General features: G+C 47.5%; 1 pseudogene; it reads left to right on the top strand.

Moving 5' to 3' along the window:
- The first annotated feature begins 354 nt into the window (after positions 1-354).
- Positions 355-7,577, top strand: LOC131378757 (solute carrier family 25 member 43-like; annotated as a pseudogene).
- Positions 7,578-23,739: the final 16,162 nt, after the last annotated feature.

Raw genomic sequence — 23,739 nt, 5'->3', positions numbered from 1 at the left:
CTGTGGAGATACGTTTAATTGTAAGGAGAAAGGGGTGTGCCCTGAGTGCAGCTGGGTCACTATTTCGAGGGCGCTTTTTTTCCGGCTACATAAATGGAAATAATGTAATAATCCATTAATTCAGGTGCAAACGGGTAGGGGCACAATCCGGGCTCACCCGCGGGCAGGGCCGCTCCGCTCTGGACATACGCTCCGGGTTTTCCTTCCGCCTCCACAGCGCGCGCCCGGGGCGTGCGGAGCCCTGGGCCACAGCGCCCCCAGGTGGCCGAGGCGGGCGGCGCTGCCCCCGTTGTGGCCGCGCCCCGCCGGGCCGGGCCGCTCCGTGCGCTCCGCTCCGGTGGGGCTGACGGGGCCATGGCCACCCTGCGCCGGGACGGCCGGGTCACCGCCCTGCAGCGCCTGGGCTGCACCGGGCTGGCGGGCGCGCTGAGCCTCAGCCTGATGGCGCTGCTGGAGCTGCTGACGGTGCTGGCGCAGGTGGGCACCGGGCACTGCCGGCGGAGACTGCGCGGCACCGGGCACAGCCTGTGCTGCACCGAGGGCGTGCGGGCCCTCTGGAAGGGGAACCTCAGGGCCTGCCTGCACCTCTGCCCCTACAGCGCCCTGCAGCTCGCCCCCTCCCGCCGGTAAGCGACCGGCCCGCGCGGGGGCTCCGGGGGGCGCCGAGGGGCTCCAGGGACCTGCGCTCCCGCGCCGGCCTTCGTAACAGCGGAGGGGAGAGGATGGAGAGTGCTGAGTTTAGTCTAATGTCTCTGCCGGGTGGTCAGCTGGGTGTGCACCCCTTCTCCCCAAAGACGCGGACCCATGCTTATAATTTTATTTACCTAATTTATTCAGCACGTAGCGATTGTTAGGGCCTGGTGATATGCCAGCAATTGCTTATAAAATCATAGGTATTCTTCACATGATGAAGAGTCGATAGTCTGTTAAAATTCTTTTGCTTAGGTTCATTTAGAAATGAAGTTACAGTGTAACCTGCAGGTGTGGCTGTCACATCTGTTCTTTGCAACCAATTTGTTTAATTAATTTATACACTCTCAAGTATTTATGTTGTCTGTATCAAAGAAAATAACAAAATCACAAGTCAGACATTTTACCCTATCATGCAGGAGTTGTTAAGCAAATTTGATCAGTTTTCACATCTGAAGCGTCTTCCCTTTCAATGCATGTTTTCTTATTTCAGTCCAGTCTGTTGCAAGAAATTCCCGTGCACCAGGAACCTGTGTCTTGTCCGACACTGGAATTGATTGCTGTGTTTGCAGCTTCACTGCTGCTTCATCCTTTACAGGATCTACCTGTTTTTGAGGCTTTACCTCATCCTGTTTTGTTTCCTTTTCCTTTTCTTGAAGAACATGAACCAGGGATTGCTGGGCATCACCCGATTTCTCTGCAACACCTTTCCTCGGAAGAAAAATTCGAGAGAAAGAAGACATTGGGTCGTGTTGGAATTCTGAAGCTGCTTCACTGAATTGCCGGAAAAACTGCTTCATAAAGTCCTTAGATAACAAAAATGATGATGCTTGACGTGAAAACTCAAATGCTTTTGCTTTCCGGATAGGAATGCCCTCCGAAGCAGTGATGCGGATGATGTCGTCATCATTGATTGACATGTCTTCATCTTTTTCTGCAGCTTCATCGTCCCTCACCATCGGCAAAGGTTCTCTTGGTTTTTGTTTGAACTGCTGTTCTGAAGAAGTTGATTTTTTATATGAAACTGGAAAAAAGCGATGTAACGTGGCTGTCTCGCTGCTGAAAGGTGCTCCACTCGGTGTGCCTGACGCTCGTCGTGCTTGTTGTGGTTTCGCAGTCCCGTCCCTAGGTGACGATGACACGTCGACAGCTGGCATCTGCTGGCTCGCAGTACTATTTGGATTTGTTATTTCTTTCCCTGCCTTTGATGGAGTATGTCGAGTTCTCAAAAGGCTTTCAATTTCTGGGTACATTTATAAAATCTGAGATAGTTTTGGACGCGCGCCCATCTGCAGAAATGCAGCAGCTGTGTTTGAATCACCACGCGCAGGCGATCCCGCGACCGGCGAGCCGCTGGTGGGCGGAGTCAAGCTCCGTGACGTTTGCCGCGTGGGGGGTGGCACCCTGGAGACACTCTCCGCCTTGGCCACGCCCCGTCCCTGCCTGTTCCGCCTCCGCCTGTCCCGCCCCTGCCTGTTCCGGCCCGGCGGCGCCTGACGGAGTGTCCCCTCCCCGCTCACGCCCAGAGGCCGTCCCTTCTCCCTCATCATCAGAATTTGCCCTGCCCAGAGCAGGATCGCATTTCGGGCCTTGTCCCGCCTCTGCCGTGCCTGCGCCTGGACCCTCCGCTGATGTTTCTGGGGTTTGTAGTACTCTGCTTGGCGTTTCTCGTTTCGGCTCCCCCCCTGCGCCCCGTGACGCGGTTGTATTTTGAACTGTGTTGCTTCCCGTAGCTTGCGTCATTGGCGTGCGCCGAGCTGCCGACACGGATCCCGGCTCCCCCAATGCCTCAGTCCCGCCGCCTGCGAGCTGTTCTCCCTCGCGATCCGCCCCCTCCCCGCCCTCCGTGCTTCCCGACCGCGCTGCGCTGCGTTCCGCGCCCCGGCGAGATAGGTTAGGATCGTCCCCGCACGCATGCTCCGCAGTCCCACCCTCCGCTACCGACTCGATCGGGACCTGTTGTTCTCCCGGCGCTCCCCTTGCTCCCCCCTCCCCCCGCGCACCCTGTTCCAGCGCGGAAAGTGAAAGGAGCGGTGGGGTGCTGCTGCGTGGTGACTGTGAGGGGGTGAAGGGGCTCCGAGGTGGACTTTGTGTCAGACCTGTCTCCCCCCCCCTCTTGGGACGAGTGTAATGTGTCCTCCAGAACTGCTTCAAAATAAAGCATGTCCAGTTCCTCTTGATCGCTAGGATGGATTAGAAGTTTCGTCTTTCCTGGGACTAGCATTTGATCAGCTTTCGGGGTTTTTGATGAACTTTGTGACGAACCCTGGGAGAGCTGAGAGCTTCCCCCTCCTCCATCTCCCGGAGGAGGTATTAAACCTGGGGAAAGCAGCTGTCTGTCTCCTCCCTCTGACTGGCCGACAGATAAAGCGCTACTATCCTCCCCCCTGCCGCTTGGCAGCTGCCCAATCCTGGGACTTGCACTGGTATTCTCCGATATAGCTTCTAACATAATTCTACCTGCGGACAACAGCTTTGCAGCTATTTTGTCCTTCTTTGTGGCTCTATCATACAACTCCCTATTTGCTTCCTGCCAAAACCCTGGCTCAAATAGGACACGGGTCTCACAGTGAGGGTAATTACAACGGACCCAGAGCATCAACGCCTGAAGCTCTTTCTCCTTGAGAGCCACACCGTGTGTTTGAATCATCCCCTTTAGGGCTGCTAAAATAGAGATTTGTTCCTGTGAAGTGGTTCCCCCCCATGACCTAGATCCAACTGTTCTTACCAAAGCACAAAGGCTTGTGTGCAGCTGTTGTCGAATTCGCCTCAGAGGTGTCCTGATCACTGTCCGGCAGGTTTCAGGGTGACGGATTCCAGGGCCCTTGGAGATCTGTTGGTCTGGGACGAATTTGAGATGAGCTGCTGTGGCCAGAAATGTTCTTCCGCGGAGCTGACTGTTTGGCTTTTGATCTTCTGAGAGCTTGCGATGTTCACTGCAGAGGGTTCACTGTGACCCTTTCGGTGCCCCTTTCCAGGGGCCCACCCAGGGATGCCAGTTCTCGGTTTTTAGTTCCGAGATTCAGGTGGTTTTCATACAAAGGATTTGTTTATATTACGTGTGAGAAAGAGCAGAAACTGCTCCTAATATTGTACAGTAGCTAAAAGTTTGACTCCATTTTATAAACAATCAAAAGGCTTTAAAAAACTCAGAAAAACCAAGGTGACATATGGAAATATAAAAGAAAGATTTTCATCCTGTAGATGGATGCTCGTGTGGTGTTACGTATAAGATCGTGGATGAATCACACGTTAAAATTTCAGTTCCTGCTGCTGAAGTGGCATGTGGACAGAAGAACATTTGCATCAAGGATCATCTGCCCTAATTTTTCATGTGTTTTCTTCATAGTGTCATTAATAGTACTTATTTTATGTGCTTGCTTTAGACTTGTTACCCTTTCATGGATGAGCTGGACCATATCTCCCACTGGAGAGCCATCATGGCAGGAAGCCTGGCTGGCACGGTTGCCACCATTGTGACATACCCCACTGATGTGATTAAAACATGGAACCATCTTACGAAGGAATTTTTCATGCTTTTTACAAGATTTATTATCAAGAAGGACTCTGCATTCTACCATGGTTTTTCACCAGCAATATTAGGTAAAACAATACTGGGGTGAAATCACCTCACTGACTGTTTTTTGTTGCAGCTGTGTAGTGTGTTTACTTGCTCACTTGATTTCAAAAGCAAATAGCAATGTTTTCTTGTAGATGTGGAGATTTGCAAGGCATTGCAATACTGATAACCTTTGCTGCAGCTTTATTATTTCAAATTAGGACCAAGTGTGTAGCATTTTATATATGGTTAAGTGTTCAGCAAAATACTCTTTTCCTTCTTTTATAGATGATCTAACTGTGCTTGGATGCACAATTTTCACCATTAAACTCTTAAAAAACATTTATACACACACACAGAGTGCTTGTAATTCCTGTTGAATGTGTCTCCTGAGCTGTTCAGTGAAACCAGTGTGAGCTGTAGTGTATAATAGGTGTGAAAAGTGAAGATTAATTATGTTCTCTCTTTACTTGAAATTAATTTTAATTATTTATTTACTCTCCATAGCCTTTAAAAATGCCATTTAACTGAGTCCACTTTTTCACAACATGACATTAAATAAAATGCGTAACAACAACAATAATAATAAATGTATAATCCCACTATAAAACTAATGAGAACATTGTCCTGGGATGACTGTGTATCCCCCAATCGTCTATTGGGTGCAAAGGGGAGGGAAGCGCCATTTGTTTTTTCCCAGGAAAACTCTGCTCCTCGGAGTGACCTTGAAGCAGGGGAGTTGGAACACTGCAAGACGAAAGAAGCTCTGTTGTTTTTTTTTCCCCGGCAGTTAGTTAGTTTAGTGCTAGCGTAGTTAGACGCTGTAGAATAGCTGAAGCTTTTTTTGCTTTTTTTTTTTTCTTTTTTTCCCTTTTTTTTCCTCCCTTTTTTTCTTTTTTGCCCTCTCCTCAGAACTGTTCCAACCTCTCTGGACTAAGGACCTGGGGGAAGCACCGGGGGCCTCCACAGGGGACCCACCCCACCAAGACCAGCCCTGCACATCTCCTTTTCTCCCAACACCAGCGGAGACGGAGCGGTGGAGCACAGTGACTATCTTCAAGAGGAGACTTTCTTTAAGTTTGTTATTCCTCCATAAGCGGCACGAAGCTCTTGTCATCGGGTATTGTGCTGGGAGTGCTTTGCCTGTTTAATAAACAGGTTTTTTCCACTTTTCTCTGAGGAAGTCTTTTCCCGAACCGGTTGGGGGAGGGGAGGGGGGGCCCCGTGGGAGGGTTTCTCCCAAAATCTGCCTGAAACCACCACAAGCATGAAACAAGCAAGAGGCCAGAAGTATCCCTCATCAGCCTGACTGAAGACATAGCTCTGGTTACCTGTGCAGGTGTTAAGGTTGGACTGGGAAAGAGCTTGTCACAAGAGAGAACCTGGAGAAACACCTGACCTGTCATGAGACTATAGCAGTTAATAATTTTGACAACGTGCACATTCTGATAGGTAAATGTATGCCCCAGCAGCATATCTAGATGATACAATATGGGTGTTTGGTAGTAAACCAGGGACTAAAGAGTAAAGTTCTCCAAAATCTGGATTAGGTTTGTGGAATGTGAAGTATAAATTGGCAATGGCTCCTCCCATCTTTCTAGTTATGTGATGGGCAGCTCTCTTCTCTAAGTGTACAGTGTGTTGATATAATCCTGTATGGTTTCCTTTCTAGGTGCTGTCCCATTTTCTGCAGGCTCATTCTTTGTTTACATCAGTCTGGACAAAATCTGGCAAGAACCCGTAGTTTGTTTCACTCCTGTTCAGAACTTCAAAAATGGCTGTGTAGCAGCTGCTGTGGCACAGTTGGGGGTTAGGTTTGTTCCTTTTTGTCTTAAAGAATTTTTCCCCATAAGTTACTAGGAAACAAAGGGCTGGTACTTAGAGGGTACTTGAGTAACACAAAAGATGTGGCCGAGGGAGGGGGAAGATCACATAAGTTTGGGGGAGGGAAAAGGACAGGGCTGGGGCTGAGCAGGGTCTTCCTGCTCTCAGCATCGGAAAGGATGGTCAGGCTGCTGCTTGCTGCGGGAAGAGTCCACTGTCAACAGAAAAGTCCAGTGAATTCTTCCATCATCCATTATCTGCTCACGTGCCCAGGAATTCAGAGCCCCTTTTGCCTGCCCTGCTGGAGCTGGGCCAGCCCTGTCCAGCCGTCGCGGCTTCTTCAGCACTGCTCACTTTGCTGGGACATGCCCCTTGCCTGCTGGGACATCCCGCCCCTGCCTGCTGGGGACCCCCACCATTCCAGCCACCAGCCCAGGAGTTTCCACTGTTCCAGCTTGGTGCTCTCAGAGTCCCAAGAGATCAGACTGCCCTGGGCTTTGTGAAACAAAGCCCCTTGAGGTTCCTGGTTCTGTTTATTATCAATGCTGTATTTGTTGTTTTTTGTTTGCCTTGTTATACTTACTAGTGTTATAAATACGATAGACCAAATTTGATAAATCAAAATTTGGAATTTTATTGAGAGACAAAATGACAGTCTCGGACAGCCACAATTAAAAGGACAGCGTCGAGCCCGGGGTCAGCGCCGGGTGAACAACGATAACACACTCTGCCAGTCTGTTATCCCCCAAGTTCACATTTCTGACTTGCAGCAGCCTCCTTTTATACACTGGATCGCTGAGAGAAACTCAGGATTTCGACGGTTCTTCCTCCGAGGCATCTTCATTAAACATTCATGTTCCAGTTCTAAGAGTTTGAATAGGGCGGAGGGGAAGGACAACGCCGTTAATGGCTGTGGCCAGGTGTGGTGTGGAAATGTTAATTTCAGGAGGAGACGGTCTAGATATCAATCTGATGTAATCATCTGGGTCTCCGGGCTCTCATCTCCTTTTTCCGTCGTCATTGTTCTCCTTCTAACGTTTCCCGGCAGAGGCATTTTTGGGTCTCCCTTTCTGGTAATTCCAATAATTTTTCTTTCGTGTCCCTCCCATGTCTTTCAGGCAAGAGAAATTCCTGTGCCTTTTCCGAGCTGTTTTTCTCTGAGTTAACTCTTAACATACGGGATTAAAACAGAAACTTATCCTTATAAAGATTGCATTACATTTTATATCTTTTAAAGATGAATTAACTTTAGGACATATACCACACTAGTAAAGAACTGTTATTCCTTTCCCCATAGCTCTGCCTAAAAAGCCTCTTTAATCTTCTAAATTATAATAACTTGGAGAGAAGGGATTGGAATTCCCCAATCCTAGAGAGGCCCCGCCCCTCCCTAGCAGATACCTGTCTTTCAAACCAAGACACACAGACACTTTCTTTCCCCTTTGAGACTGTCAAGAGGAAGATGCAGGTACAGAACATTCATGTTACCAGTACTTTGTCGTAGGTGCTTGGTGCAAGAGCTTGGGACAAGACTAAACAGGTGATCATGGGTGCCACTTTATTTCTCTTACCAGTAGGCTACAGAGACTTTGGTTTTGTTTTGTTTGGGGATTTTTTGCTTGCTTGTGGGGTTTTGTTTGTTTGTTATTTTATTTTTAAAGTCTGGAAATCATTGCTACAAATGGGGTGTTATACCTTTAATGTGAGTTCAAGTACTATCATGGGATATGTGTATGCTCTCAGACTCCATCTCTGTAGCTTTATTTTTTTCCTTTTTCATAGCAGTTTCATCAAATTCTCAAAATTCAGAATTGGCAAACCTTCAGTGAAATACAGGCTGAAAGTTTGCCAGCTGAAGAAATTCAGTCCCCTTGGTGGTAGTGACTTATTAAAGAAATATGGGTATTGATCTAGTATCGATACCCAACTGTGACAGACAAAAACTCTCTAACAGTTTAAAGTTAGAAAGTGTATGTTTATTACGGCTGGGCAGCACGCGGGATATTTCCCTAATTCGCACTGCGAAATTCACAGGTAATTACAAAGCCTTTTATTTACAAAAGTGTTGAATACCCAAAATACAAATACATATTCATACCCCTGTCACCTCCCATTCCTCGCTTCGTATGCTAATTGGCAAAAAGGCTATTAAGCATGCGTACTTTGTTTCCTAAAATGAGTCGGGGGTCTATTTTGGGGAGGGGTCACTCAAAATGAGGAAGTAAGATGAGTCTTCCTCGTCCTGACCTTTCTACCTTTTCAATGCATTCATGACAAATGATTCCTTGGTAGAACTTACAGTTTCCTGTGTTCATTGGGTCCTTTAAGCAGGAAATCTGCAGCTATCTTATGTCCTATTTACCACAGTTTGTTTTTCATTACAAGCACAACTACATAAACATAAACCTGACAAGAAATGAGTTACAAGATCCGGGGTAGCTTATCTAAAATCCGGCTTCTGTGAACAAAGATTACCTATCTACTTCAGCTATTTCAGCAACTTATTATCTTAACTTTCCTAAAAATCCTTAGTTCCTCAAAATTAACGTTTCAGTAGGTAGGATGAATGAGATCCATGTAATTTTCAGAATCTGTGTGTCTGCCCTTTATGCCTCACCACAAAACAAACTTTCTCAGTATTAAATCTGAAGGATCATAACTGTCCTTGTTCTTATTTCTCTCTCCTCTGGTTAACAAGTGACTTACCAGCTGCAGGTGCTCCTGTTTTCCTGGAGCATCAGCAAAATGAGAGTTACTATATCTTCCTGATCCTTTCTCCCGAACTTTAACAATAATGATCTAAAAAAGACCCAAACCCCACAAAACAACCACTATCCCACAGTTTCCATCTCACTGACATAATTCACTTGCTGATGTTGACTTTTCATTAGAAATTCATCAGTAGAGAGACAGTGAATAGGTTTCATCATATGGCTATTCTCTGGCAGGGGCAGATGAGTTTGGGTTTTCAGCCTAGTTCCTGGGAATGCAGATATAGTATTTATTTATCACAAAGGGAAGCTTTTGTGATGTTATTAGAAAAACAGTCACTTATTGTGGCAGCCTTATATAGGTCCTTGCCCCCTTCATCAAGTGGTAGCCAGGTTGGCAAGTCACAAGTGAGAGGAATGACAAGATTTGTCTTTACAAACAAGCCCTGGGTCTTCTGGTAGATAAAACTAGCACTGAGAGATAAGAGAAACAATGGGAAGGATTCTACTGATTGATGAATGGAAAAGAAGATACTTGCCTTTACAAACAAACTGTAGGTTTGTTTGTAAATGAAATTGAATATTGAAAGATGAAAGCAAAAATGGGGAAAACCCCATAAATCCCATAAGAATTAAAAATTAAGGGGATTATACATTAAAAGGGGAATCTTAGGTCTTAGGCATTTCAGGAAGTCTGTACCTCTCAAGTACCTCAGCCAATGGGGAAAGAGAGAGGGAAATGCAGCCGGGAAATTAGGATAAAAAGGAGGCTGTGTCCTCTGAAAAACTGAGAGACCCCAGGGGAAATGCCCCATGGCCTCTCCCTTTATTCGAATAAAGTAAAAGGACTCCTCTGTCTCCTTTTTGGACATAAACCTCTGGTGTTCGTGGATTAATTTTCCTAACACAAGGTAGCAAAAGGTCAGTGAAACTGTGAATTTCCCTCTCCTGCTCTGAGTTCCCCTTTTCAGGGCTCAGATGCTGTGTCACAGAAGCCTTCACTGCCTCCTCTCCATCTTGTAGCAGAGAACCTCAGCAGGAGTAAGGGCTTTTATCAGACCATTTCATGTAGCTTATGTGTCCAGAAGTCAAGGTTTAAATGGAGCGCTTTCATCAAGTATCTTATAAAATATTTCAGACAAGAAAGAGATTCTGAGCACTAAAACTTGATCATTTTATCCAGCTGTACCAGTGGGTCTAAGAAAAGCAAATACTCCTTACAAGCCTTCTTTTACTTTAAATCCTTAGGCTCACAGCAATACTGTTGTGCTGAAGAATAAAAGAAAATAAAGGCATTTACTGTGCTGTTTCCCTGTGGATGCTGACAGCCAGGTCAGAGAGGAGCAGCAAAGCCTATGAGAAAGAAAGTCACATAACTCCCACACTGGCCTGAGTAGCTGTGAGAAGGAATTTAAAACAATCCTTGCACCTGCTGTTTTCCCACTTGTTTACTTGCAAGATGTTTATGAAAAGGTGTTTTTCCTAATTGGCCAATGATGGTGAGGGGTGTTGGTTTGAGGACCAATCATGTCCTGTATCGCTAGAGGACACAAAGAGAAAATGATACTCACACTTAAGTCGTCCAGAACAAAGAAGAGAGCTTTATTTTGATTACCTCACTTATATAGATTCTGGACAATGGCCAGGGACTGGAGAACAAGGTTACCACCTCTCCATCCCACTGGCCAGGCTAGAAGTCAATCAGTTGTCCCTCATCAGAGAGGAATGCGAAAAACAACTCTTTGTTTATGTTACAAGCATGAGAAGACTCGACTACAGGAATGTAAACATCAGAAGGCTAACAGAATATAGCAACAGTCCTGCTCTCTTGGAACCATCTATAAAAAGATGTGATTTTTAATAAACAAGGCTCTCGCCTTCTGAGAAGACCTAGAGTCTATGTGTTGTTATTTAGCCGTCCCTAATACAATAGCGACATTTCCCTTTTAATACTTTCTGTCAATGCAACAGTTACTTGAACATTCAGCTTTTGTGATCAGTTCAAAAGTAGGTTTTGGTTGTAACTGTTTTGTGTCAGGCTGTGTCGTGAAAGGCATGTGAAGAAGTGGTACAGGCCCGTGTTTCATTTTCCTGCCACTAGACCGTGCTCTTCCACCAAAGGAGGCTTAATCATCTGATCAGCGCTTCCAGCAATACGGGAACTGGATTTATTGCCTAAATATGTAGGACGTGGAGAGGCTAAAAATACTTTGCATGAAAACAAAAGGCTCATCAACAGAGAGGGTTTCTTCCTCATAAGTGCATTGCAACAGTGAATAGTGATTTTCTGAGCTTAAAGAAACACCTGTTCAGTGATTTATTCTGAAGTCATGGGAGAAGGCAAAGGTATTTCAAAACAACGAGCTGCCTAGGTGCAAAATCCTGTAATTTGTTGGATACTGAAAATTACTTAATTCATGTAGAGTTGTCCAGAAAAGAGACCTGTTGAAAATTGCAACCCACATTGATACCAAGAGCACACTGGAACTCCTGCAAGGTTATCTAAGAAGTTGGGGTTTTCCAGTTAGTACCAAGGTATGGCCCAGCTTTGCAGGGATCAGCTCTGCTTTGTGCTTGCTGGTCTGTGCAGTTTGTAGGGTTGCTGGTCAGAAGAGAGAAATGCCTAGTACAGTACCAGGAAAGGTATCATGCAAAGTGATGTGTTGTTGTGCATTATTTGGGTTTATATTGTATTTCATTTTTATATTGGGTTTTGTAATGGTTTCTTCTGTACCTCCCTGTTCCCCTGGAAAATGTATCATCACGAGGTTTGTCCCTGCTCCTTTTCCCCACCCATTCTCCCACACCGGAATGTAACCCAACTCTGTTCCACTCCCACCTTATCCCTGATTGGGTAGTGGCTTGTCCCTGCCTCTAGCCCCTTCCCCCCGGATAAAAGCCAGGAAAGCACGTGGATCTCTCTCTTGGCTTGGGAGACGGGGACTGGGACTGAGCTCCTGACCCTGCGGGGGCAGGACCACAGAATAAAGCCCTAGTTCCCCCTGAATCAAGTGCAGACTCTTTCCTTTTGCCATCGATGGGGGCCTGCTCTCTCTAAAGGAAAAGGTTCCAGCTGCTCTGGGATCTTTAAGGGCCTGGGGAAAAATTCCTTCCAACTGTGGTTTCTCTCTCAAGCTAGCCGAGGCAAAAACGGAGCCGGGGCTCAGAGAGAGAGAGAGAGAGAGAGAGAGAGCAGGGATGGACCTAGAAAGGCGGAGAATAAAGAAAAAACTTCAAGACATTTCAGAGTTCTGTAAAAAATGGCGAAGCAGAGACTTCTGATCACAGTTTTTCTCAGACATCTTATTCTGAGCAGCCTCTATTTAGTGATTCAGCTTTCTGGCTGATAGAAAGAGGGGGCTACCAAAGCCTTCAGCTACCTCTGGGCCTCGTGTGTGCTCTGCAGTGTACATGGAGACCTGCTGAGCTTTTTTTAAGCAGTGAATGCTGGGTTTATGGTGTATGAAGAAGAACCCAGCACACTGTGGAAGTCAGTATCAGATTCCTTTTCCCTCCCTTTTGTTCCACCAGTCTGACAGATAGAGGGAGTATGTTGCTAAAGAAGATTTTTTCTTCCAGTGAAGCTGCTGGTGATGGAGAGCCAGGGAGTTGTAAGACAATCTCAGGAGCTTCAAAAACTGAGAAACTAGGACAGAAGGCTATCTCCATTGATTCTGGGGTGGAGTACAAACATGAGACCAGGACACCCAGTTCAGATCTTTACCTGATATGCTGGGCAGTCTTAGAAGAGTTAGTTCCATTCATCTCCTCATCTGGACAATGCTTGAATTGTTTGCATAGACTATGAAATTAATTCTGCTATGGGAGGGTGTGACTGTGATACGCAAAGCAATCACACGAGAGACGAGAAATTTTGCAGGGCAGAGAGTTCTTCTGAGAGCTCAGGGCTGAGCCCAGGCCGAGAGCAAGGCGGAGAGTCCTCTGCCTGTTTATTTCTTACTTTTTATACATTTGTGGGTCTGGCAGTGGATTGGCTTTTGGAGTTATCACCCCTTAGCCGAATGGCCAGACCAACTGTCAGTTACAATTGTTTTCAGGTTAGAAATATGCAAACAAAGGACAGAGAATGAAAAACAAAGGATTTGTTTATGTTACATATGTGGGAAAAAGGTAGAAATTGCTCCTAATATTGTACAGTAGCTAAAAGGTCTGACTATTTTTATGAACAATCAAAAGGCTTTAAAAAACTCAGAAAAACTAGGGTGACAGGAGGGAGGAAGGATAGGTGCTATTTTTTTGATCTCCATTGTAATAATCTTGCTTCATCCTTTCTCACTTTACATATCTGAATCCTACACTTGTGACATTGGCTGCTTCTGACACTGACAGATGTGGGAGTAGGAGCTGACTGTCAGTGAAGAATTCTTGAGGAAGAATTGTGTTTTGGTGATGCTTTATGATATCAGATTTACTCTGTAACCATGGCTTCTTCTGCCTTTGCTGTTAGAATTAGCTTTATCAAGTTTACTTTTTTAAAAAGATGCTGTATTTACCATATATACACCTGAATGTTTTTCTTAAAAGAAATGTTAATTAATATGAGTGAGTCTTACTGATTGAGTCCTCTATGTGCTTATCCTAATTTTATTCCTTTGTCTTCCTTTTTTCACTTTGCTCCTGATTGTCATGTTAGAGAATTCAGAGGTACTGTATGCGTGTTTCAGCATGGAAATATGGCTTTTGTTGTACACCTGTAGAAGGGGATTAATGAAAGAGAGTGTTATGTTCTATATTAAGTGTTTTCCTGACTTACTTTTATGATGTATCAGTTTCTGAACAAAAACTGATCTTTATATCATTCTGTTATTCTTGGCTTTTCTTCCTTACCTCACAATATAGTTTTCTTTGTTAAATCCAGTTTCTAAGCCATATTCAAGTACTGCCCTTTTTACCTTGCAGACTTGCATACAAGAACAATTTTTTCTTTTTCAATTTTTTTTTTTCTTACCCTTAGCTGGGAAAATTTCCTTTGAATGGCTGGGTCTAAGGAAGACTGGTAATGTTTCTATTTTCCCACATCTTCCTTTGGCCAATGATAACCTTCATAAGTGCCTATTGGACTGAGCTGTGACATTTCAGTAAGGGAAGATGAATTTAAAGCTGTTACAGGCTGTACATAAGATTATCATTAAAATGGCATCCATCCCAGGCTATGTATGGAACTGAAAACATGCCAACATGCAAATGGTCAATGCAAACCCAATAGCCAAGTTTGTCACTTCCCTCTGTGCTCAGGATGTGCAGAGGTGGGCTCAGACACCCTTGAGTGGCACTTCTCAGCCTCCGTCCCAGACTGACCTGTGACCTTGATAGTTTTTTAAGCAAAATGCACAGATGTCCTTAAAGCTTCATAGATACTCCACAATTATTCCTCACCTGCTTGCATGAACAAACCTTGCATGGTTTTCAGAAGCTCAGCCCTGTCTCCATATTTTAATATCTTTGATTAAAACCTTTCTTAAACTCTCCTTGACCAGTAAATGCTACTCAGGTATAGCTTTGCCATCAAACCTTTGTAATATAAAATAAATCATACTGTTAGTAAAGTGCAGGATTCAGCTCATTTTTGGTGTTGACTGCACTGCATCCTCAAGCTGTGAGGACATCTCTGTGGGGAAAGCATTGTTCAGTGCTGATCATTCTGTTTCAAAATGAAGGTGTTATAGAGAATTCGTAGCCAATTTAATATAAAGTATTTTTATTTCGCCATTTAAAATCAATCTGGGACAGCCACAATAAAAGACAACTCCGACAGAAGCTGGGTGAATGCAGGGACGGCCACAAATGAACCAATCTATATCATGTGTTGATCACCGGAGACCCTCACTTGATGGATGAGGCATCTTCTGTCCAGCCAGTCCTTTTCTGTTGTAAATTAGGACTTTGCCCTGCAATTGTCTGGAATCCTTACAGTTGCAAATTAGTTTCGGCAGCCAGAAATGTCTCCACAGTTTTTGGAAACCCTAGCTTGTAACACAGTTTTTATGTTATAACATATAACACACTTGAAACACAAATTTATTTCAAAACATATATCACAAAGGCTTTGACTTTGCTTCTGTTGGAGAGGATGAAACAGGAAAACTGTGATCGGGATACGCAAAGCAATCACACGGAGACGAGAAACTTCTCAGGGCAGAGTGTCACCGAGACACACAAAGCAGCCACACGCAGACAAGAGGTTTCGCAGAGCAGAGGTTCCTCCGATCCGGCTCAAAAGCTGAGTCCAGCCGAGAGAGAGCCTCTTTGCCTGTTTATTTCTTACTTTTTATACATTTGTGAGTCTAGCAGAAGATTGGCTTTTAGAGTTTTCACCTCTCAAGCCAACTGGCCAGGCCAGCCGTCAGTTACAATTGTTTTCAGGTTAGAAATATGCAAACAAAGGACAGAGAATGAAAAACAAAGGACTTGTTTATGTTACATGTGTGGGAAAAAGGTAGAACCGCTTTTAATATTGTACAATAACTAAAAAGATCTGACTCCATTTATGAAAATCAAAAGGCTATAAAAAACTCAGAAAAACCAGGGTAACAGCAGAGTGTTCCTCCGAGAGAGCCCCAAGGCTGAGCCAAGCCCAGAGCCCCTCTGCCTGTTTATTTCTTACTTTTTATACATTTGTGGGTCTGGCTGTGGATTGGCTTCTGGAGTTTTCACCTTCCAGCCAAATGGCCAGACCAACTGTCAGTTACTGTCACCGAGACACACAAAGCAGTCACACGCAGACAAGAGATTTTGCAAGGCAGAGGTCCTTCCGAACCAGCTCCCAGCTAAGAGAGCGGAGAGAAGAGAGCCCCTTTGTTTATTTTTTACTTTTTATACATTTGTGGGTCTAGCAGAAGATTGGCTTTTTGGGGTTTCCACCCCTCAGCCTCAGTGGCCAGACCAATTGTCAGTTACAATTGTTTTCAGGTTAGAAATATGCAAACAAAGGACAGAGAATGAAAAACAAAGGATTTGTTTATGTTACATCTGTGGGAAAGGTAGAAAACTGCTCTTAATATTGTACAATAACTAAAAAGATCTGACTCCATTTAAGAAAATCAAAAGGCTCAGAAAAACCAGGGTAACATCTCACCTTTTTAACTTTAAAAAAAGAAAACACAGAAAAAGAAAAATGAACAAATTTACAAAGGGAATATATACAAATTCAATCACTGTCTGTGGAGGAATCATCAGAGTGATCACTCGAGGATTCATCCACTTGGTGACTTTCAAGTTGATCACGGCTTCCACCTTGCCTGTCAGCTGAATTCTGCCTCTGTGGTCGCAGGTCAGGATGGACACACTTTGAAGGTAGCCAGCGTGTCCCAGTGTCCGTGGACACACACGCATACCCTCGCCCCATAGCGATTAGGTCATAGGTTCCTTCCCATTGCTTGGTGACTAAATTTCGGACCCGTACCTTCGCTCGAGGCTGTTGCTCACCGTCCGAAGCCTGCAACGAGAGATGATGGTTCAAAATGACAGGATTATTTGAGTTCTGCGGCACCGTAAGGTGAGTGATGGTGTACAAAGCCTTTGCCAACCGACTGTGCGGGGTTTCACCCTGCATTCCCCATTTTTGTTTTTGAAGAACACGCTTGAGTGTACCGTGATTGCATTCTACAATCGCCTGTCCCGTCGGAGAATGAGGGATGCCAAAGTTATGTGACACACCCCATGACTGTAGGAACTGCCGTACCTCCGGCGAGACATAAGCAGGACCATTGTCGGTTTTCACAGCAGAAGGTATGCCAAGAACAGCAAAGGCCTGCCTCCAGTGGGCAATGACATCACGGGCTTTCTCTCCTGTGTGAGCAGAAGCCCATATCGCAGAGGAGAACGTGTCCACTGTGACATGCACATACTTGAGCCGGCCAAACTCGGTGACCTGGGTGACATCGGTCTGCCAAAGCTCCAAGGCTTTAAGGCCTCTGGGGTTAACCCCTGCCGGCAATGGCGCACCAAGGGCGTGACAGTCGTCACACGACTTGACAATTTCACGAGCCTCAGTGGCCGTCAGTTGGAACTGCTTCTGCAGCGTATGCGCATTTTGGTGGAAAAACCCATGCGATGCCTCGGCCTGCGCGAGCACGTCAGGCTGAGGGGCTACCCACGCTGGGTTAGCCAACTTGTCAGCCCTTGCATTACATTCTGCTACAAATCCTGGCAAGTTAGTGTGACTCCATACATGCAGAATGTAGTATGGATGAACTCTGGCCTGAATTGCACACCACAGGGCCTTCAGTAAATCAAACAAGGCAGGGTTACTGACCTCCTTCAAAACTGAACAACCCAATCGCTGTGCAATGTCGGCAACATAGGCGGAGTCCGTGATCAAATTGAAAGGTTCCTGGGAAAATTTCTCAAATGCCATGACAGCAGCCTTTAGTTCAACCAGTTGGGCTGACCCATCCTCATGGCTTTCCAAAACCTGCCACTCAGATCCATCCTGCCAGGTAACAATGGCTTTTCCTGTTTTGCCCGAACCATCAGTGAAGACGGTGGGTCCTTGCACTGGCTCTTGGCTATTTTTGGGTCGTAGAGAAAATTGAGTATTTTTTGCCACTTGCAATAGCTTGTGGCTAGGCAGATGATAAGTGATCTGCCCTGAAAAACCCTCGAGAGCACTTTGCAGCGAAACATTGTTCGCATAGCTCCAATCAAATTCCTCCCTCTGAAGCGGGAGTATGATCTTTGAGGGATCTGCACCCATCAATTGCAAACAGCGTTGCCGGCACTTGATTATCAAGCGCGCAATCAATTCAAACAGCGCCGTCGCCGTCTTATGCGGCTGATGAGGCAGGAAGACCCATTCCAAGACGTGCAGAGGATCAGTCCAATCATCATTCCATTGGCCGATGAGACCTGTAGGATGTAAATCAGGAGTGGTGATGAACACAGTTACATCAATGGAAGGTTCAATGCGGTATACCTGGCAAGCCGAAACAGCTTGCTGAACCTCCTCCAGCACTTTGCGTGCCTCAGGGGTCAATTCACGAGGTGACTTTAAATAAGTGTTCCCTTTCAACAATTCAAACAAGGGAGACAGCTGTGCTGTGGTCAGTCCCAAGTAAGGACGTAACCAAGTGATAACACCTACCAGCTTCTGAGCATCATTCAGTGTCTTCACCGATTGCACAAATTGTACCTCCTGGTGACGGATTGTCCGTTCCAGAATTTTGACTCCCAAATATTTCCAGGGAGGTTGTTGTTGTACCTTTTCTGGAGCCACCTGCAGTCCATGTGAATGCAGAGCATTCAACAACTGAGGCTGTAGACTCAGCAGCTCATCCTGGGTGGGCATAGCCACCAAAATGTCGTCCATATAATGATAGATGTGAGCATCAGGAAACTGCTTGTGAACTCCAGACAAGGCACGGGCTACATACCATTGGCATAACACTGGGAAATTTCGCATTCCCTGACGCAAAACTTTCCATTGATACCGCTGTGCGGGCATTATTTATTGTTGGTACCGTGAAGGCAAATTTTGGTCTGTCATCGGGATGCAGAGGGATCGTAAAAAAACAATCCTTCAGATCCACAATGAGGACCAGCCAGTCCGCAGGAAGCATGGTAGGCGATGGCATACCAGCCTGCAATGTCCCCATGCCTTCCATCACGGCATTGATCTTTCGGAGGTCTTGTAGCAACCTCCATTTCCCAGACTTATTTTTGATACAAAAGACAGGAGTGTTCCAGGGACTGGTAGATGGTTCCAAATGCCCCTGATCCAACTGCTCCTGTACAAGTTCACGAAGGGCGTTTAGTTTGTCATGAGGGAGGGGCCACTGGTTCTCCCAGATGGGTCTGTCCACCAGCCACCGTAAAGGAGGCGTGAGACACTCTGTGCCCTTCATCACAGTGGCCCCAATCAAAAATCCGTTCCCAATCGCACCCCCCACGCGGCCAAAACATCCCTCCCCCAGAGGTTCTGAGCAATATCTGCAACATGAGGCCAAATTAGGGCTGTCTGTCCCTCCGGGTTCGTAATGGCCACAGGATTCTGGCTCACGTAGCATTGCTTCACTCCTCCTAAGCCCGCGATGGATGTCTTTGCCAGGCTCAAAGGCCACTGCAGGGGCCAAGCAGCCAGGGAGGGAATGCTCACGTCGGTCCCGGTATCTAGGAGACCACGAAGGTGAATCTCCAACAGCATGGCACCAGCCATGGACACGGTACACAGCGTCTCAGGACGGTCTTTGGTCAGGACAGCAGTCCAGCACACTTGAGGCGGCCCAGTAGAGCCGAAGCCACCGTCACCTCCCGACCGGTCCTCGGTTCTGGAAACAGAAGACTTAAAAGGAACAAGTTGAGCAATTCGTGTGCCTTTTGGGATAGTCAGAGGGGGGGCGGGGGTGGGTGTGGAGACCATTGCGTGAATCTGTCCCGAAAAATCCACATCAATCAGTCCCAGGTGCACCATGATACCCTGAATGGTGGCACTGGACCTCCCCATCAGGAAAGCACTCATGCCATTGCCCAAGGGACCAAAGGCATCCAGGGGAACCTTGTGTATTTTGTCCGAATCAATCACGACAGACTCGGCTGTGCAGACATCAACACCTTCTGAACCGCGGGTGCTGGCTGCAAGCCTGCTGAGCAGATCTCCATTGGTTGGGGCTGAGGCAGAGACATTTGTGTCGGCACGCGTCTCGCCTTCGCGCTCCGCGTTGCGTTTCCCGAACTGCCCAACAAATGACCAGTCATGTGCACTGTTGCCTTACACGCATTCGCAGCGTGGTTCGGCCTTCCACATCGTGCACAATGAAACAAGACAGCCGTAGGCTTCTGTGCCTTTCTGCCCTGTTTCTTCCTGGTCAGAGCACCCCATTGCTGCTGGTGCACCCCCTGGGGAACATTCCAGGCAGGCTGCACAACAGCAGCCACAGCCGGTTGCACAGCTGTAGGCACGGCCGGCTGGACCACTGTAGACACCATCGGTTGGACAACCGTAGCCACAGCTGGCTGCACAGCTGTAGGCATGGCAACCATCTGTTGGCTGGAAGGGGTTACCCTCGCACAGGCCTCAACCATCTCTGACATGGATGGTTCCCCAGGAAGCGCCTCAATTATCCTCTTGCAAACAGCATTGCAGTTGCTTCGAGCAAGGGACTGAAGCATGAGCTTCCTTGCCACAGGATCACTCACCTGCTTTTCAACCACAGCAGTCAGCCGTCCTGCAAAGCACAGGAAGGACTCATCAACTCCCTGGACAATTGTTGCATAGGGCTGCTGTGGAGTAGCCAGCTGCAAGGTCTGAACCAGGGCTGCCATGCCTGTCTGCTGGCACTGCTCCTGGACCAAGGGGTCAAAACCAGCCTGCCCGTCGGCCCTGGTATAATTGCCTGTTCCCATTAGCATATCGGTATTAACCATACGCCTAGGATCCCCTGGACCCAGTGTCCTATTCCGTTCCACTGCTCTGACTGCCAACTGAGTCCATTTATGCTCAAAGAAGTCATATTCAACCAGTGGGAAAAGGGCCTGAGCCAAGCTCCGAATGTCAAAGGGCGTCAAAAGACTGGCATTAAAATAACAGAGAACCTGCATCACCTCAGCTGAACCCAGACCATACTTCCCGACTGCACCACGCAGTTCTGTCAAGGCCTGCCAAGCCAAGGGTTGATAGGTGTTATGAGTAGCACCCTGAAGGACAGGGAAGGCCTGAAGACCCTCAGATGAAGCAGCAGCACCTGCCATATCCTGCCTTGTGGACCCCACAGGGTCAGAGGCAGGCACTCGGCTGGGGACCGGCTGAACACCAGACACCGCAGGTCCAGCACCAGCATCAGCACCATCGCTCAGTCCTTCAACCTTAGCTTTTACCTCCCCCCAGAACCGCCCGCGGTCATTCAGGCGTACGGTCACCTGATGGGGGGGAGCGTCCAGGCTGTGGACAAAGAGCCAATGGCGCGGAGCCCCTTGCTCTTGTCAAAGACCGGCCGCATTCCGGCCGTGTCCCCGTTCGCGCCAAACTTAAACACCTCAGCGCCCGCCACCGCCATAACGCTCGCAGCGGGAAGCGGAAGCAGGGCCGGACCAGCCGCTGGCGCCGGGCCCGCCGCATCCGCAGCGGGGCTGGAGCCCGCCAGCAGCGCCACGGCACCGGCTGCCAGAGACGGGTCAAAGGGCTCCGCGGCAGGCACACATCCCGGTGCAGCTGGGGAGCTCGGGCTGTATTGAGGCGGAGACGGCGACCGCACCTCGGCCACTCCAGGGGTCGCACCGTCCCCCGCCGGCAGCCCATCAGAGCTGGCCGTACCAGAGTCTCTCCCCACCCCGCGAGCACCGCCCCCAGCCGCAGCCCACGGGGCTGACGCGGGGAGCGGAGCGTCCAGGACCTCCCTGAGAAGAGTCCCTGCGGGGGAGCAGAGGCCTGCAGGCACCGCCACCCCCGAGCGGGGCGGAGCCGTCAGCCTGCCCATGGGGGCAGCATCCATCGAAGGACTGACCGGGACCTTGCCTCCGGCAGCATCCCCGCCCCACGCCCCCTCAGCAGGCGGCGCGGGGACAGAAGCGGCCAACACAGCCCCCTCCGGGCCTGGCCCGGGTGGCAGGGCGGGGAGCGCTGCTCCACCCGACTCCATCGGATAGGTGACGGTCGTGCGGCAGTACGGACAGTGCACAGTGACCGAATCCTGGTCAAACGACAGTGGGGGCCGCACCCCCGGGCCGTCCCCCCCCACCAACGCCAGAAAGGCATGGAGGGGAGGCAGGCCCACCCTGCTCCGGCGGCTCCATGGTGCGGGGACAGGCGGGACCGGCCCTGGGCTCGGCGGGGTCCCACCCCCTCACTGCCCGAGCAGCGCCGACGGGGTCAGGACATGCCCCCCCGCTCAGAGATCAGCGCCGGAGCCTGAGGGGAAAAAACCACCCAGCGCAGCGACTGGGGAGGGAGGGGCTGAGTCCATCTCACAAAGGAGCTCAAGCTCAGACTCAGATAATACTTCCGGGTCTGATATAATGACCCCGCCCCCCTCCAGCTCCCCATCGTGCTTTGAAACAGGGGTGGCAGCCTGCGAGCTGGGGGGGGTTGACCTAAACACAGCCCACTCAACTAACTTCCACTGCAGCAACAAGTCTGCAATCTCCTCATCATATTCTATTTCAAGGGCATCCATCAGACGTTCCCCCAGGAGGAACCACACCTGCCGACTGAGCACAGCATTCAGCATGTGAAAGAGCCCACGGTATCTGCCCCATGTGAGCAGACGCTGAAGCCCCTCCCGAGAGACCTCAGCGTGTTTCCGCTCCAAGAGGTCCTCCCAAAGCTCCAATACCAGAGCATCCTGCATGGCAGGCACACAACAGGGAAAGAGGGAAAGGAAAACCTCACCAGACCGTTTCTCCCACACGTCAGGGTCACCACTTGTGATCGGGATACGCAAAGCAATCACACGGAGACGAGAAATTTCGCAGGGCAGTGTTCCTCCGAGAGAGCCCCAAGGCTGAGCCAAGCCCAGAGCCCCTCTGCCTGTTTATTTCTTACTTTTTATACATTTGTGGGTCTGGCTGTGGATTGGCTTCTGGAGTTTTCACCTTCCAGCCAAATGGCTAGACCAACTGTCAGTTACAATTGTTTTCAGGTTAGAAATATGCAAACAAAGGACAGGGAATGAAAAACAAAGGATTTGTTTATGTTACATGTGTGGGAAAAGGTAGAAACTGCTCCTAATATTGTACAGTAGCTAAAAAGTCTGACTCCATCTTATGAACAATCAAAAGGCTTTAAAAAACTCAGAAAAACCAGGGTGACAGAAAACCTTACAAATATGATTGCTTGGCAAAAGATTCTAACAGCGTGAAACCTATGAGTGAAATAGAAATGAAAGCAAGCTTTGAGATGTAGGATGCCAAGCCAGAAGACAGTGATTGAGTTAGGTGAAGGCAAGTGCCCTGTTGATTGAGCATATCCCTAACAGACAAAAGGATGCCAAAGGTCCAAGGGGGAGGGGCCTTGCCAAGGTGGCAGGGAAAAGGAGTCTAGAAACTAGCTTTTAGGGTTTGGAATGTGGCACAGTATGGTAATGTAGTAGTTCCTATAGGCTGTAGGTAAATTCTGTAGCATTTGTGTCTTGTACTGGTTGGTTAGTGTAAACTAGAATATTCAACACAGAAAGAGATATAATGTATTGTTACAAGAACTGAGTGCTCTTTGCTTGGGCACGCTTTTAGCTGTGGCTGGCAGCTGAAGCAAAGCTCTTGTACTAACAAACTATGCAATAAACCACGTTTCAACAGCTGCCCTGGACTCCAGAGATCTCATTGCCGTCCCCACTCTCTCTCTCTCACAGCTTCACTCCTGCAAATAAACAGACTTACTGTTTTTGGCTAGTGTAGATTGTTGCCATGCATCACCCAGGATGTAGCCTCTTTCCAAATTCAATTAGTTTGGCCTCAGGTGGCTATAAATCTGCAATGTGTTTTGGGGTTTTTGTTGGATTTTTTGTTCTTTGGAACACAAGATGCTCTGCAAATGTGAAATCTGTTGTAAGTTATGTAAATGCTATGTGTTAATAATGTGAAGAAAACTAAGCGGCCATTTCCTTTGTGAGGTACCCTGTTTAAAGTAAAAGCCTCTCTTTCAAAACGAATACTATTATTTAAGTATGTGTGAAAAGTGCATATTATATGGCTCTACACAAGATATTTACTATATGTATTATGTTGTATTGATTAGTAATGTTGTATTAATATTTTGATAGTATGGAATAGTTTTTATATACCAGCCACAGGAAAACGTAAATCTTTCAGAGAAAAAGAATTTATTACTTCCTTATCAGAAGAGACCAACTCTTCCTGCTGACTTATTAAAGAAATATGGGTATTGATCTAGTGTCGATACCCAACTGTGACAGACAAAAACTCTCTAACAGTTTAAAGTTAGAAAGTGTATGTCTATTACGGCTGGGCAGCACACAGGATATTTCCCTAATACGCACTGCGAAA

This window comes from Hirundo rustica, chromosome W (genome assembly GCF_015227805.2).
Source record: "Hirundo rustica isolate bHirRus1 chromosome W, bHirRus1.pri.v3, whole genome shotgun sequence".
Lineage (NCBI taxonomy): Eukaryota > Metazoa > Chordata > Aves > Passeriformes > Hirundinidae > Hirundo > Hirundo rustica.
The sequence above is the reverse complement of the archived record's forward strand: the minus strand, read 5'-3'. Positions and strand labels throughout refer to the sequence as shown.